Here is a 17,171-nt window from a genome sequence, read left to right as displayed (position 1 = left end):
GGCAATATGACTAAGTTGGATGAAAGGGATGAAAGCATGTGTGTTCTATGCCACTTTGAAGAAGTGTCTTTAAAGGGAAAAAAAACATAAAGGGGGTCCTGGAAAGATAATATTGGTGATATAGCTTTTTAAATCTGCACAAATACAACAATAAAACCAGGAAAGGAAAACTGAATAACAAAGACAAAAGCCCATATCAAACATCCACAGAAGATTATGAAGCAAGATTTTTCCTCAAATCCCCCAATATGAGGTCATGATAATGAACCACCATTATCTTTCATGATACTGACTTTCATGATAACGGTTACAAGAGTCTATGGTAAAGAAATTGTGCAGGAAGACTCAGATACACAGTATTGAATCTGTCGGGCCTGAGAACTCAAAAAACAAACAGGCATTGAATCAAAAGTTCAGCAAAAAAAAAAAAAAAAAAGCGAGGATAGCAGCTGAAACAGCAAGAAAATCATACTTAAGGTCAGTTAAACATGACACCAATTAGCCAATGAATTCTCAAAGTCAACCAAAGTGCCATTCCAGGAGAATCTCCACAATGAGAGCAACTTCTGCTAATAGAATCCACATTGAACAGGATGAGAGCAAGAGACATAAAGGAAGGAAGGGTAAGATAAGAGTGGGGAAAGGAGCAGATACATGAGATGTCTAAGAGTAAGCCAGCGTATTTTCGTATATCCCTTATTTTTGAAGGATAATTGCACTGGATATAAAATTGTTGGTTGGTAGTTTGTTTTTTCAACCCTTTAAACACTTCATTTCCCTCTGGTCTTGCTTGCATGATTTCTATCTAGAAGTTCACTGTAATTTTTATTCTTCTTCACTCTGTGTAAGGTGTTTCTCACCAATAAATTCAAGATTTTCTCTTTCTTTTTGGTTGTATGTGTTTTGAATAAGATATGCCTATTTTTTTAATCCTATTTTATGTTCTTAAGGTTTAAGATGCGAGTTTTTGTCTCATATTTCAACTATACATATGTTATATATTTTGACATTGTCTCAAAATTTGTTGATACTCTATTCTTTTTTCCTCCATTTTTTCTTTTTGCACTTAAGTATGGGAAGTTGCTATAGACCTATCTTGAAGCTCACTGATATGTATGTATATATTTTGCACAGCTGTGTTGAGTCTACTGAAGAGCTCATCAAAGGCATCTTTCTTTTCTGGCACTCTGTTTTTTTATTTCTAGCATTTCCTTTCCAAGTGGTTTTCTTGCTCTCCCCATGCCAGAGCCAGAAGGGTGCCTTTCTCAGTTTTTCACCATGAGAACCTGATGCATTTCGTAGAGGGAAGGTCCATGAAAATGTATCGTGCCCCTAAGACTGGAGCTTGCAGGAGTTCACTCTCACGCTGGCTCCCACTTAGCCTTTATCATTCATCAAAATTAGTATTTAAATGTTTCCCCCATCTTAGGGCTCTGCTGCCTCCTGAGCTAGGTGAGAAGATACCTGGAAGCACCTGTCACTTCAGGTTTCAGGGAGGCAGTTTACCCTGAGACTTCAGTTCTTTTATGGGTCTAAGAAAAGTCACTGATATTTAGTTTGTCCAGGTTTTACTGGACAAAGCAATTCAGGAGTGTCGGGAGTGACGGCATCTAAGGACTTTACAACCTGAAACTGAAACCAGAAGTTACTACCGTGTCGTTGATCTTTACAAAAATGCAGGAGAAGGAACTCTGGAGACTTTCAATTTAAAAAAAAAACAACCTATCCTCTAACATGCCTCATTCAAAAAACTTAGCTTAGAAACAACAAAGAAAAAACAAAAAAAAATTTAAGTTCAATCTCCAAAGTTCTGGTAAGAAAGAAGAGACTATTATAACAATAGCATTCCTATATAAGATGAAATCATTCCAGAAAGATACAGCTGAAAATAATAATCTAATATTTCAAAATGAGATTCAAAATGTTATGAAAATATTAAAAAAAAGAAACACCAAAAATGTTTTATTGCATTTTAGGAAGCAATGAGAAATGCAGGAAAAGTATCATTTCAGAACTGAAGATCAAACTCGAAGGAACCATACGAGCAAAACAAAACAAATGCTATAAAAAATTATCAAGTAATAACAAGATGAAAAGTTGATAAATTTTAAAAAGAAGATTCAAGGATGACAAAAGATAAAAGGTAAAGAAGTTTCAATATGTGTAATTGGATTATCTTTAAAAAATCAAAGCAAATGAAGAGAAGGAACACTACAGACTACAACTCAAGGATAGCTTCCTGATAGATAGACAGATACATACATACATACACACAATACATAAATACATAGCTTATATGCTACATACACACATGGTTTGAAAGGGCTCACTCTGCTAAATCTTCATAATCAGTAATGAAATCAATTCTAGCAAAATGATTTAATATTGAAGAATATAAGAATAAATCCTAAATCTTTTCATCATACAGACAGAAAAACCAAGTCATTCATAAGGGATATAAAATCAGTTTGCCATTAGTCACTTTGTAAACGAAGCTTTTTTTCAGAAGAATATGGAACAATATACTTAAGATAATCAAGGACAAATTTTTAAATGAATGATTTAAAACAGTCAAACTGATTTTCAGTTCTAAAGGCTAAAGATAAAACTTCATCACTATGCAAGAACTTAGTAAATACTTTGTCCATGAACTGAACTTGTCTTTATTACCTAAATGTTTTCATACTGGATATCACACATTCAAAATAACTGGAAATGCACTGATATAGAGACTGATGGTAAGCCTCAGATATACAATTTTACACACAGAACTAAGATTACAGAGACACATATATGGAAGGGTGTATAGTTTGTAATAGCTATCTGCTCTGACAATGTAGATAAGTACAGCTGTGAAAAAATGAAGTGAGAATGGGAAGAACATATGTCAGTCATCAAATATTGGTGTTTATGACAGTGTTATTTCTGGAAAATTTTACCTGTAATATGAAATAAAACTTATCAGTAATTACGTGGTAGTCCAATGTTCTTCTTCACAATGTTCTTTAAAAAACACAGATGCTCTGTTTGGATTTTTTAAAAAATCCAGTTTCAGGATTGAAGAAATTAAGGAAACCCCTGCAGTAGTGAATTTGAAATGGACATAAAATTTTGTACTCATGAGGTTCCACTATAAAGACCTAGAAATTATAACTGATCCAGTAGACATCAATCCATAGTAGCCTGGTACTGATCTACAATTTCCACTTCCACTAAAGGAAATCAGGGTTTCTTGGGAAAATGACTGATTTTAGGAATAGAGCAAGGAATATACAAGACAACCTGAGTCATTTTGTGGCACCAGAGAGATAGGAAACTATCATGGAGCATTGGGTGAAGGATTTGGGAATCAACTATAAGAGCTTCCACTGGCCAAAGGGTGGAAAATGTAAACATCAAAATCTAATACCTGGATCAAAACAAGTCAAATATGCTTTAACTCATTACCCATTAACTTTCCAAACTAATACTGAATTGGTCACCTCTGTACTATGCTAGGCAACCAATTTTACTTTTTTTAACTAGTAAATAAAATTATTTAGTGTTTGTCGTGCCTTTCCTATTCAGACTTTACCTCTGGGTAACCAAACAGTGGATGAGACACAATTTCCCTTAATAGAAGTATTCTGGAAGTTCAATGAAGGTAGAACAATGGAATTGTAATATTGCCATTGTGCAACTCCTAATACATTAATTAACTGTGTGTATCAAGCATCAACGGGCATCGTATGCTTCCTAAGGAAAATAACAGCACCTGGCCAGTCCTGGAAAACCATTATTCCCGAATCAGACTCAGCCTCTGGATTCACCTAACAATTCACATGAAACTCAGAGGATGGGGGAACATGTTAAACTGTACAAGGGAAATGCAACCCACAAAACCTTGACTGTAAGAAACTCGACGAGACATCGATGTTCCTCAACAAATAAACTGCAGGCAAAAAAATTAAAAAATAAAAGATAGAGGCAATGACATTGATTAAAATCAACTAATATAGTTGTAAAAGTAAATTATAATGAGCTTAGCTGTATTCATTTAAGAGTTAAATCTGTGAGGAAAAGTAAGTTTATAATAAAAGTCAGGTATAATCAGAGAGGGAGGGGAGGGTTGGGATTTGAGGTGACAAATAGAGGGCTTCTGTGACGTATGGCAAGATTATTATCTCTTAATTGGGTGATAGTTACAATGCCTTATGGTAACTTATTAGTGGTATATTTGATTTATGCAACTTTCTGTGTATCATATTAATTAAAAATAGTTTAAAAGGCAGAGAGATTTTCTTTATCCATCTTTCTTCATGTTGGCTGCCTGGAAAGCAGAGATGGCTATTACTTGAGAAGTCAAACAGAACCAAAGGATGTTACCAAGACCAGAACTATAGCAAGATAACTGCATCCCTTATCTGCCTACGTTATGACTCCCTTAGGACAGACAGGATTAAACTGATATCTTGCTTGAGCCACTGTTACGCTACATTTTCTAATTACTGAAGGCAAACCTAATTCCAACCAGTACAAGTTCTTTGACAAAATTAAATAATTGAAGGAAGGTTCTTACAGTTTGTAAAACAATTCAAGTGGGAAGAGTATAAGACATATTTAGACCCTTACTGTCTTCCTATAAGGCACAAATATGGGTTATTAAGCAATAAATGTGACACAATAGATCTCTTTCCAATGTTCAGTAGAAAGGGTGTCAGAAATATGTAACTAAAGAAAGGATACATTTTGATCAGTAGAATAAGGAGGATAGGAAGAATAAAACAGTATATCAGAAGAAAAATCCATTATTCAGAATGCCTGTCTTTGAGAGTAGAACCTTGGTATAAGGGTATTTTGCTCTATCGACAAGACGACATGGAGCAATGATAATGTTACGGGCCCATACCAACATTTAGAACATTTATGATTAGAGATTACAAAAATAAATAAATGAATCAGTTTAGTAGAGCTAGGAAGATCTCAAAATATGTTCCGGCAATGCAGTCATAATTGGTCCAATTGTGAACAGTAAATCAATATGGTTACTCCAGAAAGCTCTTCAGTGGGCTTTTTGTTTATTTGTTTGTTAAATACTCACAGGGGATTAATAGGATCTCACCACCAGAACAAACAACAAAGGCTTGAGCAGCCCTATAAGAAGACCTCCAGGCAGCTAAAAGAAGTACTTACTTAACTGAGGCTTACAAAATACTATATCACAGAAATATTTTTATAGTGTTCTCAACTGAATCAAGTATATAGTAAGAAAGGAATAAGTTAAAATAATCTAATAATATTATACACTGCATAATACACAATACTATATTAAAATACTGAACATGTGTCTCTTCTCTGCCAAAGATGATGATTTTTAAACCAGGAACTATGTATCATTGTTATTATAAAGACACTGAATCCAAAGAGCAGTGAGATAATCAAGCACATTGAACATACGTCTCTTCTGGATCCAATAACGTTCTATTTGATGGCAACTAAAGTACTTATACGTGTGAATTCCAAATCACTGTGGTTAAACACGGGTAAAGTAAGCACGCTGGTAGAAATTTCAGAGCACAGATGTGGGCAATATTCACCCAAGCGCTCATCCTCAAGGATGCAGACACGCAAATGTGATGCTCATTTGCAATCGTACCACATAGAGTTTTGTAGAAATTTCTTCACTTTTCATGTGCATTTCTCTATTCCATTTATTCTTCAAAAGCATTCTTTTAAAGTCTGCATTTCCCTGAATATCCATAATTTACTCAGCAATGTAGGAATCCTGTGTCGTACCATCCAGATCACTCCTTCAGGACTAAGCACTTCGTTGCCCATCTCTGCCCATGTTCATGAAACGAGGACCTTGAGGGGCACCTGGGTACCAAAGCCTTTCTGTGTCCCCCATTTCCTGTTGGCAGGAAAGAGGCTTCATTCAGCCTCCATGACCTTCCCTGAGTTCCAAAGGTCAGGTTCAAACAGCTGCTAATCAGGGAAGGGAGAGGAGGGGCAGTCAGAAAAAACAGTAGTGCAGCCTTCAGGCAGGGTTCTGGTTCCCCACCCCACCCCAGCCCCGCAAGGGATATATTTACATAACAATTTCTTTGAGTTATTTTGCAGACGCTGAAGCTCACACCAGGTGGGAGAAGTTAACTACACGCTGCCCACAAACACAGAGACCTCAGACGGGTTGGAACCAGAAGGTTGATGATGCTGACACCTGATTACCTCACCGCCAACCAATCAGAAGAATGACCAGAGCTGAACCATTACTATAAAACCTCTCACTACCCCCTGCAGGGTTGGGACAGACTGTTCTGAGGGCATTAGCCCGCTGTGGCCCCCTCTGCCTGGCAAAGCAATAAAGCTATTCTTTTCTACACCAAAAACTCTGTCTCTGAAATTCAACTCGGTACCAGGATACAGAAGCCAAATTTCAGCTACATTCGTGACTGAAGGCTCTCAGCTGTGTTCCTCTCTGGACAGTACATTCAGCCCAAGGGACTTGCTTCATCTAAATCACACCCCTCCCTGGGGGCAGTCTGCATCTAACGACTGTTTAATATGCAGTATAAAGTACCGGTCCCTGACCTTGAGATGGGACAACTCAAGGGGGTCATGTGGAATAACCTCAGCCCTCGACTATGACCACCAGGATTCAGAAGCTCTCAATCTGCTTTTCCCTCTACTCTGCCCCCACCGATATCGATCCTGAAGGTACAATCAAATTTCTAAGGCTGGGCTGCCTCTGATCTCCCCGATATTCTAGGTGTAGATACATGACAGAATGCCCACTAAACTGAAGGTTTCTGGGGAAACTTTGCTTTCCCAGTAGAGATATAACCTCATTGTGTTCTACCTTCTTTCTTTTCTTTCCATACTTATGATTCAAATCCTGGAGGAAAGCAGTCACTAGCAATCATGTAGCACCAAACATATGACAGTAAAAGTGCAAAGGATGGAAGGGCTGGTTATACAAACAGCTTCGGTCCTTGTAGGACTGTTGAACTGCCTGCCTTTGGACGTCTAGTTAAGTTAGATAAAATAAGTTTATATTTGCTTAAGCCAAAGTAGTAGGGGTATTTGTTGCATACAACTATATACACTTATAATTGAAATCCTTTCGTTTCTTAGATATTGAATTTTTCTCAAGTTTTTTCATAACTAGAATCAGAAGCGTTGAATAAATCGTGGTCATAGGTCTACTTCTGAAGACGTTGTTATTTCCTCACGATACACTGTTAAGTATCAATAAAAAAGTGACTAAGTTCAAGGGTGTAAACGTTTTAATGTTTCTAAATATGTACTGCCAAAAATGTCTACTGCAGCGATTCATGCTGCCTCCTAAAGTTCATTAGAGTTCCGTCTCACAAAACTATTGCCAGCACTAAGTATTGCCATTAATATTGGTCATTTGATAGATGAAAAATGCTATCTCAAAACTTCAAATTGGAAAGTCTGCTCATTGCTGAAGTTGAGAGCAAAGTTTTTGTGTGTCTTGGACTTTCCTGAGAATGAATGAATGAGTGAATGAATGAATGCCATATGTGTGGCAGGAACTGTTTTCATTTCTGGGATTATAAAATGGGCAATACAAACACAGTCCTTTCATCATGGCGTTTATATTATACTGGGACATATCCAGGTAGACATAGTAACTCCAACGATGAATAAAGTAGTGGAGAGAGACAGAGTGATGATGGGGTTGCTGTATTTAGGTACAGCGATCATGGAAAGCACATCTCAGGAAGGGATATTTGCTCAGAGAGCTAACTGCAGTGAAGGAGTGAAAAAGGGAAGACAGGGGATGCACTATTCCTGGCAAAGTGAACATCGTATGTAAGACAATGAGATGGAAATGAAACTTCCAGTAAACCAAAACAATAGAGGTGGCAGCAGCGGCAGCAACAACCAAGTTCATTATGTCTAAACAGAGGGAGAAGGGGAGAAGATGGAAGGACACAGATCAGGCAGGAAGGACCAGCTGGTGTAAAACCTTATATACCATGTACTACAGGTTGAACCGTATCTCCCCGAAAAAGATTTCTAGAGTCCTAACCCCCAGTACCTCAGGAGGTGGCCTTATTTAGAGATGGGGTCTTCACAGAGGTAATCAAGTTAAAATGAGGTCATTAAGGTGGGCCCTAATCCAACATGACTGTTGGCTTTATTAAGAGAAGGAATTTGGGCACAGAGACAGACACACAGAGGGAAGATGATGGGAAGGGGCCCAGGGAGAAGATGGCCATCGACACAGCCAGGGAGAGGAACTTGGAGCATATTTTCCCCTCACAGCCCTCAGAAGGAACCAACCCTTAATTTCAGACTTCGACCCTCCAGACTGTGAGACAATCATCTTCTGTTGTTTAAGCCCCTGAGTACCCTATATGCAGTAATAAGCCGTAGGCTAACCCTGAGCAGGAGAATGATACAACCCACGTTACAAGGTAAAAATAAGGATCATTTCTGTTTGGAGGATTAAAACAGAAGCAGAAATTAGGAACCAAAGGAGGGGAATTATTGGGCAGGAATCGGGATAATCTCAGTGGAAGTGATGATGTCTTGAAAAGAGTGGCAGAGTTAGGAATTTGAGAAGTGGACAGATTTGAAATTGATTTTTTAAGCTTGTTAATATGGGCTGTGAATAAAGTAAGGATTCAAAATTTGACAGCTACATTTTTGTTCTGAAAATTTACTGGGTTAGGAAAATTTGGGCAATTACAGATGGATAGGATCAAAGTTATTATTATTTTTGCTTGCGGTACGCAGGCGTCTCACTGCTGTGGTCTCTCCCGTTGCGGAGCACAGGCTCCGGATGCACAGGCTCAGCGGCCATGGCTCACGGGCCCAGCCGCTCCGCGGCAAGTGGGATCCTCCCGGACCGGGGCACGAACCCGTGGCCCCTGCATCAGCAGGCGGACTCTCAACCACTGCACCACCAGGGAAGCCCCCAAAGTTCTTTTGGACATGCTATATCTTTTAAGTGTACAGATGGCTAATGGATGTCAAGTGGGCAATCAGATAAAAAGGTCTAGAACTCAATGACAAGGTCAGAGCTGTAGATATAAATTTCAGAGCCACCACTGTATGTAGACTTAAAAGCTATTTGACTTATATGGAATTACCTAGGAAGAGTAATTACAGCAAAAAAAAATACACAAACAAGAGCAGTGAACTACATCTTAGAGCGCTACAAAACGTAAAGACTGGTAAGAGGACACAGTAAAGAAAATTGAGAAGTAAAATAATGCTTTTGCCTCTTTAGCATATTGGGATCCAAATTGATTCCAAGGAGTCAGATCACCATCTTGCAAAGGGTAGCAGTGAAAAATAAGAGACAAAGAAACAAGTTTTTATGAAGAAGGCGATGATTCAAAACTTCAGATCCTCAAGAGATGTCAAAGAGAATGAGAGCTGAAGTAGATATTTGACTCAGCAATTAGGTGACCATGTCTTACGTAAAACAGAACAAAATCCGCCATATGACGGGGGCAGAATCCAGTCTACTGTAGGGTGTATGAATTATGAGAGAGGTGAACGCAATTGAGGTTCACAAACCCTTCTTCAGTAAAGGAAAAAGCAATGTGTGTAAATTAGAAAGACTTTCTACTTGTGTGTGTGTCTGAAGATGTGAGCATCTTTGGAGACTGAAGGTTTCAGCAGGCGAGCACATTTACCTTTGTACAACCTTGAAAGAAACAGGATCTCATCTTTCTCTCTATGGGGCATTCATTCTCTGATTCATTTATTTATTGATTCAGAAAGCATGTAGAGGGCCCACTGTATGTCAAATATTACTTTGGGGGCTGGGGATATAAGGAAGGGAGACATGAGCTTCAATTTTGATTGAAATTGTGTGCGTGGGAGGAGGAGTACTTTTGCTTCCCTGCCACCCACACTGGAAGATGTGAACAAACACTGACATGGTTTCTAACAGCTCAAGGCTGCATTCCTAGGATGATCCTTTTCCTTAAAAAGTGCCTGCCTGAGGGCTTCCCTGGTGGCGCAGTGGTTGAGAGTCCGCCTGCCCATGCAGGGGACACGGGTTTGTGCCCTGGTCCGGGGAAGATGCCACATGCCGCGGAGCGGCTGTGCCGGTGAGCCATGGCCGCTGAGCCTGTGCGTCCGGAGCCTGTGCTCCGCAACGGGAGAGGCCACAACAGTGAGAGGCCTGCGTACCGCAAAAAGAAAAAAAAAAAAAAAAGTGCCTGCCTGAGAAAGCAGGCACTTTTCCAAATATGGAAAAATAAGTACCATATTTACCCTCTAGCCTATAAAAAAGAACCAGACAAAATTGATCAAGCAACAGTTTACCAGAGTCAGAAAAAACACAGCGAAACAGAGGAAATAGAGGAAACACAGGATAGGAAGCTTGTAATTGCCCACCTTACCTCCTGGAGTATCTGCGGTGCCCCAGGAAGGGTATGCCCGGGGGTGAGCCTGGTGTTCTTACAGAGTTGAGGAACAGAGTAGATACAAGGGTGCCAGGGTGGCCAGGGTGCACCAGGCAGACTGCTGGACAGGAGAAAGCTGCAGCCGGGAGACCTCTGTAGTTCTGCTGGTAGCTCTCCCTGCATCTCCAGACAAATAAGGAAGCGGTGCATCTACGAGATGAAACCAAACGAGACTGGGGAGAGCCCCACCTGGAAGAAAAATACCCGAGGCAAAGAGTTTCTGAGCTCAAGCCCAGCTGGGAATAGTTTGCATTTCCATCAGCTGTAGAGGAAACACCTGTCATTTGAGGAGCATCAATTAAGCAGAAAGTCATTGCTAAGCTGTGGTGCAAAAAGGTAGCCTTTTCTTAAAGACTGCCCTGGCCCACACAGTAAATAAGAAACAAGAATTATCAGAAGAGGACAATTAAACAGTTATTTTAACTGTATTCCACATGTTCATGAAGCTGGAGGAGACTGGACACAGCACCAATGATAAACAAAGCCGGAGACTAAAATGGTCAGGACAGATTTTAATTAGAATATTTGGTGCACTAGGTAAGAGGGTCCAGCACGAACTGAAGGCAGCCTGGATTTGTACAGAAGAGACTGGATGTTTTAAAGGGAGAGTGAGGGAGCAGGGAGTGGGAACTGCTGGGGTTTGAACAGAGTCAGGTCCACGAGAAGCCCATCTGGGTTGCAGTCCGGAGTTGATCAAAGTCAGGCCCCTCCCCACCCACAGAGGCTGGGAGAGGGGCCCTCCCTGAAGGTGTTGGCTGGAGGGTCCATTAAGTTGGCAGCTGTGAGTTTTCTCAGGCAGGCACTTTATAAGAAGAAGGATCATCTTAGGAACACAGCCTTGAGCTGTTAGAAACCATGTCAGTGTTTGTTCACGTCTTCCAGCGTGTGTATGTGTGTGGTGGACAGGGAGAGATGGACAGGTCACTGGGGCTGAGGGGCTGCAGTTTTATCTGCCAAGGTGGAGGCCCAACTAGGGGAGGACTGAGAGGGTCCTGGCAAGAGTTTGGTGAATATCGAAATGGAAGAGTTTTTTTTCCTTTAGGAGCCAAATCAACTTCCTAGAAATGAAAATCACAGTGTCTGAGAGTAAAAATATATATTAGATGGGATTAATGTCAAATAATACATAGACAAAAGTAAAAGTGTAAAAATTTGAAGGCATCAAAATAGAAACTACACAAAATGAAACACAATGAGAAAAATGAAATAAAATTAAAGCATAAGTGAGCTGTGGAACAGCCTCAAGTGGCCTAAAATATGAGAAATTTGTCTCCAAAGAAAAATAGGAAACTTGGTAGATAAAGGTATTTTTGAAAAATAATAGCAAAAATGTATCACATTTGATGAAAGAAGTTCCAAGAAGTTCAATGAAACCCAAAACAAGAAACATGAAGAAAACTATAAAAATGCACAGTATAATCAACTTCCTCAAAATCAGCAATAAATCATAAACAAGGTCATAGAAAAATGCACATGAAGTATAAAAGAACACAGTAAATCCTAACGCTGACTTCTTACCATAATCCATGCATGAAGCAACTCTTCTAAAGTTATGAGAGAAAAACTGTCAGCCTACAATCCCATATGCACTGGAAATATCTTTCAAACATAAAGGCAAAATTAAAATTCTTTCAATGTAAAATTTGAAAGAAATGATTGTAATCAGTCCTGCAGTATGAGAAATACAAGTTCTTCAGATAAAAAGGAAATGATACCCAAAGGAAAGCTAGATCAGCTCACTGGGATGAAGAGGATGGGAAATAGTAAAAATGAAATATTTTTAATAGTTAAAAATAACTGATGGTGTAAAAAAGTAATAATGTATTGTGGCATATATAACAAAGTTAAAAGTAATTACATGTAAAACATGACAATAACATCAAAAGGTTTAAATGGAAGAAACAGAAATATAATAGTGTAAGGTTCTTATATGTAAGGCAGAATAATAGTACTTGAAAGATACTATACTATAGGATACTATAAATCCTAAAGCAGGCACAAGAGAAATAAACTAGAGTTGGAACTAGTAAGCCGAAAGAAGGAGATAAACTGGAATCATAGAATGTATGTAGTAGTCACTAAATAGACATTGACTGCATAAAAAAGAATATACTAGAAAAAGAAGATACGGTATATATATACAATGGATTATTACTCAGCCATGAAAAAGAAGGAAATAATGCCATTTGCAGCAACATGCAGCCATCATTTACTCTTCGTTCAGACTTTATGTCTGGTGCATTATTAGTCCTCATCCAATGCTGCTCTCATCACAGGCACTGTTGGCAGTTACTGAAGAGAGACACAGACCTGGAGGGTCTCACACTGGGAATGAAATACTGAGCCTTCCACATGCAACTCTTGGTCCAGACTGCTGATAGTTAGAGCAGGTTAAGGAAAGAAGAATAAGACATTTGTTACATACGCAATGATGTATTATTACTCCATGGCCAGCATGGCGTACACAATGCAGATGGCAATGTATTGATGGAGGAGGTTATAGCCTTAGGTGTGACGATGGGAGTGATTTTTAATGTTTTCACTTTCCACGAAGTTGCATTTGTTATTCTCCTCCTCTAAAAATCTTAATTACTTGAAATGAGAAGATTGAAGAACAGTGACTTTCCATCAAGCCAGCACATGTGTGAAAAATTATAAATATTTATGTAATCATATTTATTTTTATGTAGACTATCTTTGGAAGGATAAGAAAGAAACTTTTACCGGTATTCTCTGGAAGAGGAACAACTTGGTCAAGATTTGGGGAGAGAAAGACTTCTTCATCACTGAATACTATTGTTAATGGTTTGAATTTTGTCTTAAGTATATATTACTGTTTGGGTTGAATTGTGTTCCTCCAAAATTCATATATTAGTCTTAACCCCAGGGCCTCAGATTGTGACCTTATTTGGGAATAGGGTTGTTGTAGATGTATATGTGTCTGTGTCCCAATTTCCTCTTTTGTTGCAAGAACACCATTAATACTGGACTAGGGTCATACTTCAGTATGACCTCATGTTGTGGTACTTTGTTATGGTAGTCCTAGCAAACTAATACAATTACTCATTAAAATATAGGCATTAAAAAAAAAACAGGTGGATAATTAATGTTCAGAATCCAGCCGTACTTCAGAGGGAATAGAATCAAGAGAACATGGTGAGTTGTTCTAGGGAAGGGGATGGGGTACAAAACTTTGACAGCGATGGAAGGGAAAACTATAAGGAAGAATAAGGCAGCAAAATCGTTGGACTTAACTGAAAGAATTTATAGCTGAACCATGAAGACACACGTTTGTCTAGACTGGGTTTTGTTGTTGGATGTGTGCTCTGTGTCAGCCATGTTACTTGATTTTTAAATTGACTGTAAACTTTCACAGGGCCATCTCTGTTCATAAATGTTAGATGTTTGGCATTCATAATTCTCCAATAGAGTTCTCAGACACAGATGGCTGGTTAGATTCAGTGTGTGCCTGAAAGGAAAGAACTAGAACATTGGGCCGGGAGTTAGAACACCTGGATTGTGTTCTGACTTTTATCACTTGGTTGAATTATTTAAGTGTTGGAAATTAGTAACTCTTTGGAAGCTATTAAAATCTGTGCAAATATTTCTGCTTAATGCAAAGGGTTTATGGTTTTCTGTATCACTGTCATTTCTTTATTTCTCTGAGTCGTTGGTCGTTGTTTCTTTATCATATTTGTGTTATGTGTGCGTGGAACGAGAAGATAGGGATGGAGGTACTTATGTATTTCTTAGCTACAGTAAAGTGTGCTCCTAAAATCAGCATGAACTGCTTTTTTGTTGTTACCTACTGTAAAATCGTTAGTGCTCTTCCTGGTATTAATGCAATAATATACTTTGAAACAAAACAAGATATTTCACTTCTTGGAGAACTTGACTATAAGCTCTTTGGTACTATGATAATCTCACTGTCAACTGGATAAGTGTTCCAAAGCTCATTTCATCTATTGCTTACTTGCCTCAACTATGTTAAAATTACTTGCATGCTGCAAAATTTGCTGCATGTCTGTGTTACTGCCAAGTTATGTTTGTGAAATGTTTTTTAAAAGAAGGGATAAAAGCAAAATACCCATTACTTAATGATTACTTCTCCAACTACCTATTTATTATTTTTCATAATAAATGAGGTTATACATTGAAAATGACAACTTCGTTTAACACTATTGCATAAAACACAAGGAAGTGAAGCTCACTTAGAGAGAAAACCTCTAAGCGAGCTTCAGTTAGTTCAATAATGAGTATTATTGTCAACATTTCTCCCAACTGCAGGTTTGAAGAAGAATTTGAAGAAACAGCACATGTCAAATTAAGGAGACACCTGTCCCTGGTGAATAACGGTTAAGGTAAAAAGCTTAAAAAGAAAGCAACAAATGGGGAGATACAAAGTGCAGTTCTAACGTGCAGATCTATTAAGAACAGTTATTTAAGACCGACGTGTCAGAGGAGATTTTAATTCCAAAGATTAATTTTCTTATTCCTTCAATGTGAATATGTGAGGTCAAGAAAAATGCCTGCCTTTCTCAGGAAATGGGCCTTGTTTCTGGTTTCTCTTAATATCCCTGGAGAATGACCTTTCCCAGATGATTAGGTTTTCCTGTTAACGCAAGTCTAACATTTTACTGCATCTGAATGCTGTTTAATAAAATGAACTTTGAAGTTTCTTTCCTTAATAAAGTATAGCTGAAATCAACTAAAACTGCAATCCTCAGGGTCAGAATTTTGAAAGTCAGTTTGATATTTTGCTCACTCTAAGACAGGAGATGTTGATACCATAGGACCTAAGGGTGAATGTTATCTAGTTCAAGAAGATGATCTGAAATGTTACTTCTTTAAATAAAAGGAAAATTTGTGAGATATTAGGACTTTTCTCATTTTTTTTATCTTTGTCACGTTAGTGTAATATTTCTCTCTGCAAAACATTGTACAAATATGCTGTTGAATTAGGAACAAAGATGGTTTTCTGCAAATTTCTGCTAGGTGCTAATATTTAATGAGACTATCACTGTCATTCTAGAATACAGTAATGACTCCTACGCTGTCGAGGCCGTGTAGGGAACTTCACCTTGGCAGGGATCTTCTGTGTTGTTCACTTATATATCCAGAATGTGTAGAATAGTGCCTAGCACACGACTGAAGTTGACCCAATATTTTTTGGACCAATGTTCTCCATTGGTTCTGTCAGCTTCAAATTTACTGTGCCGTTTTTTTATCTGAGTGTCTATGGGTCAGGTATTTAACCTCTCTGTGTATCCCTTTCTTCATCATTAGAGTGGCGATCATGGTAGTTCCTATTTCATAGGGGTATGGAGGGGAATTATTGTGTTACACATACATGCATTCATGCATTAGAATCCTATGTTGCAGACAGGAAGTGTTAAAATTATTAAATATTTATTCATCATTATTGAATAGCTTAGGTTTTTCTCTCAAATGTTCCAGGAGAAAGCATAATGCATGGTCCTTCTACCACTAATGTACTTTGGGGGACTGTATAGCAAAGGCTTTGGGAGGGATAGATGGTTAGAGAGTTGCCAGTGTCACAGTACTGTGGAGACATTTATCTTCTTTATCCTCACTTGGCCTTTCTCTATTCTTCTCTCATGGTTCTTGTTGCTAACTGCCCTGGCTCTGAACCGCTTTTCCATTCTTTTGGACTCCTTTCCTTGGAGTTCCTAGGGTTTGCTGTTTTTCTTTGCTTCTCATTTGTTTCTCTTCCTGACATTGTTATCACTGTTATATGTCAGTCCTATGCACTCTGATGAAGCATATTGCCAGAAAGTCAGTCTCCAGATAAGTGAGGTCTTCCTGCACGTAAGTCCTTCGGGGATTCTCAGATGATGGTTCCTGGCTTTAGTTAGATGGGCTGGTAAATCATTATAGAGCTATCCGATTGTGGGCTAACATCAGGCTACTAGCATATCACATAATTAAATGGTTTCTCTGTATTTTAACAACCAGATGCCCTAATGAATCCTGAAGATGGTGCACACAGACACACTAATTTATTTCTTAATGCACTTTTTTATGGCAGCCATTGCAGGAGGCTGGAATGGGTCCTGACTGAGTGCATTTGATGTCATTAAAACATAATAGAATTAATGAATAAGCAGTACATAAAAGTCCAAAACTCAACACGACAAAATGGAATAATATAAACATAGTATATTTGATACATTCTCATTTCTTTACTAATAATAACTCTTATCTAGTCTGCAGAATTATAGGGCCAAAAGTTTGTCTAACAAAATAAAAGTTATCGAATGCTTTGAGAGACTGATTTTCAGTAGAGATGCTCCTCCTAATCTATCTCTCCATCTCTCTCTCTCACCTAAAAGCAAAACTAATAGAAGTCAGTTGGGTAGTAAGATTTAAAGTGAGGTTTGCACACTGCAGAAAGTGCCCAAAAAATGTCCACTTGTGAGCACACAACAAAAATATCAGTAAACGTCTTATTTCATTTGAACTTATATTTTGAGGTACTTAGCACTGTGTTATATTAATGTGCTAATACATCTACATAGTTTATAAATCAAAAACATTTATGTCAGCATATATTAAATTTTTCCTGGTAGAGTACACTATCAAAAAGATTCAGATATCAGTAAAGTAGGAATAATTGAGAATTACAATATGTTGTTGATATGCAGTAGTTATTTATTCCAAAATCCTTTCTGAGTTTCCATTATCATGTATATGCCCTTGTTTCTGGGCATGACTTTA

General features: G+C 38.3%; 1 long non-coding RNA gene across 2 annotated transcripts in view; it reads right to left on the bottom strand.

The window, feature by feature from the left end:
• Positions 1-17,171, bottom strand: part of LOC132597519 (uncharacterized) — a 180,241-nt gene that overhangs the window by 19,265 nt on the left and 143,805 nt on the right. The window contains exon 7 of one of the 2 annotated variants that reach the window (XR_009564441.1): positions 10,469-10,583. The exons of the other annotated variant lie outside the window; for it this stretch is intronic. This is a non-coding gene — a long non-coding RNA (uncharacterized lncRNA). Of the gene's footprint in view, positions 1-10,468; positions 10,584-17,171 lie in introns of those variants that run through there. 2 annotated transcript variants of the gene reach the window in all.

Source organism: Globicephala melas, chromosome 6 (genome assembly GCF_963455315.2).
Source record: "Globicephala melas chromosome 6, mGloMel1.2, whole genome shotgun sequence".
In the NCBI taxonomy this organism is placed as follows: Eukaryota; Metazoa; Chordata; class Mammalia; order Artiodactyla; family Delphinidae; genus Globicephala; species Globicephala melas.
The sequence above is the reverse complement of the archived record's forward strand: the minus strand, read 5'-3'. Positions and strand labels throughout refer to the sequence as shown.